We start from the raw sequence: 5,156 nt of genomic DNA, 5'->3' as shown, positions 1-5,156 counted from the left end.
TTCGCAAAGAATAGCACGAAATCTACAAAATCATCACTTTTTACCAAGATTCAACGGCTGAATTGCAAGAAAACAGCAGAATTCTGCACGAAATCATCAAAATTCTTAGAGAAAACCGCATATTTCGATGGAAAACGACGATTTCTCGCTGATTTTCGTTGTTTTCTATCTTGAATTCGCAAAGAAGAGCACGGAATCTACAAAATCATGACTTTTTACCAAGATTCAACGGCTGAATTGCAAGAAAACAGCAGAATTCTGCACAAAATCATCAAAATTCTTACAGAAAACCGCATTTTTCGATGCAAAACGACGATTTTTCGCCGATTTTCGTTGTTTTTTGGCTTGAATTCGCAAAGAAGAGCACGAAATCTACAAAATCATGACTTTTTACCTAGATTCAACGGCTGAATTGCAAGAAAACAGCAGAATTCTGCACGAAATCGTCAAAATTCTTAGAGAAAACCGCATATTTCGATGCAAAACGACGATTTCTCGCCGATTTTCGTTGATTTCTGGCTTGAATTCGCAAAGAAGAGCACGAAATCTACAAAATCATCACTTTTTACCAAGATTCAACGGCTGAAATGCAAGAAAACAGCATATTTCGATGCAAAACAACGATTTCTCGCCGATTTTCGTGTTTTCTGGCTTGAATTCGCAAAGAAGAGCACGAAATCTACAAAATCATGACTTTTTACCTAGATTCAACGGCTGAATTGCAAGAAAACAGCAGAATTCTGCACGAAATCATCAAAATTCTTAGAGAAAACTGCATATTTCGATGCAAAACAACGATTTATCGCCGATTTTCGTTGTTTTCTATCTTGAATTCGCCAAGAAGAGCACGAAATCTACAAAATCATGACTTTTTACCTAGATTCAACGGCTGAATTGCAAGAAAACAGCAGAATTCTGCACGAAATCGTCAAAATTCTTAGAGAAAACCGCATATTTCGATGCAAAACGACGATTTCTCGCCGATTTTCGTTGTTTTCTGGCTTGAATTCGCAAAGAAGAGCACAAAATCTACAAAATCATCACTTTTTACCAAGATTCAACGGCTGAATTGCAAGAAAACAGCAGAATTCTGCCCGAAATCATCAAAATTCTTAGAGAAAACCGTATATTTCGATGCAAAACAACAATTTGTCGCCGATTTTCGTTGTTTTCTGGCTTGAATTCGCAAAGAAGAGCACGAAATCTAGAAAATCATCACTTTTTACCAAGATTCTACGGCTGAATTGCAAGAAAACAGCAGAATTCTGCACGAAATCGTCAAAATTCTTAGAGAAAACCGCATATTTCGATGCAAAACGACGATTTCTCGCCGATTTTCGTTGTTTTCTGGCTTGAATTCGCAAAGAAGAGCACGAAATCTACAAAATCATCACTTTTTACCAAGATTCAACGGCTGAATTGCAAGAAAACAGCAGAATTCTGCACGAAATCATCAAAATTCTTAGAGAAAACCGCATATTTCGATGCAAAACGACGATTTCTCGCCGATTTTCGTTGTTTTCTGGCTTGAATTCGCAAAGAAGAGCACGAAATCTACAAAATCATGACTTTTTACCAAGATTCAACGGCTGAATTGCTAGAAAACAGCAGAATTCTGCACAAAATCATCAAAATTCTTACAGAAAACCGCATATTTCGATGCAAAACGACGATTTCTCGCCGATTTTCGTTGTTTTCTGGCATGAATTCGCAAAGAAGAGCACGAAATCTACAAAATCATGACTTTTTACCAAGATTCAACGGCTGAATTGCAAGAAAACAGCAAAATTCTGCACGAAATAATCAAAATTCTTACAGAAAACCGCATATTTCGATGCAAAACAACGATTTCTCGCCGATTTTCGTTGTTTTCTGGCTTGAATTCGCAAAGAAGAGCACGAAATCTACAAAATCATCACTTTTTACCAAGATTCTACGGCTGAATTGCAAGAAAACAGCAGAATTCTGCACGAAATCATCAAAATTCTTACAGAAAACCGCATATTTCGATGCAAAACGACGATTTCTCGCCGATTTTCGTTGTTTTCTGCCTTGAATTTGCAAAGAAGAGCACGAAATCTACAAAATCATGACTTTTTACCAAGATTCAACGGCTGAATTGCAAGAAAACAGCAGAATTCTGCACGAAATCATCAAAATTCTCAGAGAAAACCGCATATTTCGATGGAAAACGACGATTTCTCGCTGATTTTCGTTGTTTTCTATCTTGAATTCGCAAAGAAGAGCACGGAATCTACAAAATCATGACTTTTTACCAAGATTCAACGGCTGAATTGCAAGAAAACAGCAGAATTCTGCACGAAATCATCAAAATTCTTACAGAAAACCGCATATTTCGATGCAAAACGACGATTTCTCGCCGATTTTCGTTGTTTTCTGGCTTGAATTCGCAAAGAAGAGCACGAAATCTACAAAATCATGACTTTTTACCAAGATTCAACGGCTGAATTGCAAGAAAACCGCAGAATTCTGCACGAAATCATCAAAATTCTTACAGAAAACCGCATTTTTCGATGCAAAACGACGATTTCTCGCCGATTTTCGTTGTTTTCTGGCTTGAATTCGCAAAGAAGAGCACGAAATCTACAAAATCATGACTTTTTACCAAGATTCAACGGCTGAATTGCAAGAAAACAGCAGAATTCTGCACGAAATCATCAAAATTCTTACAGAAAACAGCATATTTTGATGCAAAACAACGATTTCTCGCCGATTTTCGTGTTTTCTGGCTTGAATTCGCAAAGAAGAGCACGAAATCTACAAAATCATCACTTTTTACCAAGATTCTACGGCTGAATTGCAAGAAAACAGCAGAATTCTGCACGAAATCATCAAAATTCTTACAGAAAACCGCATATTTCGATGCAAAACGACGATTTCTCGCCGATTTTCGTTGTTTTCTGGCTTGAATTCCCAAAGAAGAGCACGAAATCTACAAAATCATGACTTTTTACCAAGATTCAACGGCTGAATTGCAAGAAAACAGCAGAATTCTGCACGAAATCATCAAAATTCTTAGAGAAAACTGCATATTTCGATGCAAAACAACGATTTCTCGCCGATTTTCGTTGTTTTCTATCTTGAATTCGCCAAGAAGAGCACGAAATCTACAAAATCATGACTTTTTACCAAGATTCAACGGCTGAATTGCAAGAAAACAGCAGAATTCTGCACGAAATCGTCAAAATTCTTAGAGAAAACCGCATATTTCGATGCAAAACGACGATTTCTCGCCGATTTTCGTTGTTTTCTGGCTTGAATTCGCAAAGAAGAGCTCGAAATCTACAAAATCATGACTTTTTACCAAGATTCAACGGCTGAATTGCAAGAAAACAGAAGAATTCTGCACGAAATCATCAAAATTCTTACAGAAAACCGCATATTTCGATGCAAAACGACGATTTCTCGCCGATTTTCGTTGTTTTCTGGCATGAATTTGCAAAGAAGAGCACGAAATCTACAAAATCATCACTTTTTACCAAGATTCAACGGCTGAATTGCAAGAAAACAGCAGAATTCTGCACGAAATCATCAAAATTCCTAGAGAAAACCGCATATTTCGATGCAAATCGACGATTTCTCGCTGATTTTCGTTGTTTTCTATCTTGAATTCGCAAAGAAGAGTACGAAATCTACAAAATCATGACTTTTTACCAAGATTCAACGGCTGAAATGCAAGAAAACAGCAGAATTCTGCACGAAATCGTCAAAATTCTTAGAGAAAACCGCATATTTCGATGCAAAACGACGATTTCTCGCCGATTTTCGTTGTTTTTTGGCTTGAATTCGCAAAGAAGAGCACGAAATCTACAAAATCATCACTTTTTACCAAGATTCAACGGCTGAATTGCAAGAAAACAGCAGAATTCTGCACGAAATCATCAAAATTCTTAGAGAAAACCGCATATTTCGATGGAAAACGACGATTTCTCGCTGATTTTCGTTGTTTTCTATCTTGAATTCGCAAAGAAGAGCACGGAATCTACAAAATCATGACTTTTTACCAAGATTCAACGGCTGAATTGCAAGAAAACAGCAGAATTCTGCACGAAATCATCAAAATTCTTACAGAAAACCGCATATTTCGATGCAAAACGACGATTTCTCGCCGATTTTCGTTGTTTTCTGGCTTGAATTCGCAAAGAAGAGCACGAAATCTACAAAATCATGACTTTTTACCAAGATTCAACGGCTGAATTGCAAGAAAACCGCAAAATTCTGCACGAAATCATCAAAATTCTTACAGAAAACCGCATTTTTCGATGCAAAACGACGATTTTTCGCCGATTTTCGTTGTTTTTTGGCTTGAATTCGCAAAGAAGAGCACGAAATCTACAAAATCATGACTTTTTACCTAGATTCAACGGCTGAATTGCAAGAAAACAGCAGAATTCTGCACGAAATCGTCAAAATTCTTAGAGAAAACCGCATATTTCGATGCAAAACGACGATTTCTCGCCGATTTTCGTTGATTTCTGGCTTGAATTCGCAAAGAAGAGCACGAAATCTACAAAATCATCACTTTTTACTAAGATTCAACGGCTGAAATGCAAGAAAACAGCATATATCGATGCAAAACAACGATTTCTCGCCGATTTTCGTGTTTTCTGGCTTGAATTCGCAAAGAAGAGCACGAAATCTACAAAATCATGACTTTTTACCTAGATTCAACGGCTGAATTGCAAGAAAACAGCAGAATTCTGCACGAAATCATCAAAATTCTTAGAGAAAACTGCATATTTCGATGCAAAACAACGATTTATCGCCGATTTTCGTTGTTTTCTATCTTGAATTCGCCAAGAAGAGCACGAAATCTACAAAATCATGACTTTTTACCTAGATTCAACGGCTGAATTGCAAGAAAACAGCAGAATTCTGCACGAAATCGTCAAAATTCTTAGAGAAATCCGCATATTTCGATGCAAAACGACGATTTCTCGCCGATTTTCGTTGTTTTCTGGCTTGAATTCGCAAAGAAGAGCACGAAATCTACAAAATCATCACTTTTTACCAAGATTCAACGGCTGAATTGCAAGAAAACAGCAGAATTCTGCCCGAAATCATCAAAATTCTTAGAGAAAACCGTATATTTCGATGCAAAACAACGATTTGTCGCCGATTTTCGTTGTTTTCTG

The sequence above is a fragment of the Gnatocerus cornutus genome, unplaced genomic scaffold (genome assembly GCF_029298725.1).
Source record: "Gnatocerus cornutus isolate USDA-ARS CGAHR unplaced genomic scaffold, icGnaCorn1.1 ctg00000022.1, whole genome shotgun sequence".
NCBI classification, from domain to species: Eukaryota; Metazoa; Arthropoda; class Insecta; order Coleoptera; family Tenebrionidae; genus Gnatocerus; species Gnatocerus cornutus.
Note: the sequence above shows the minus strand (reverse complement) of the source record.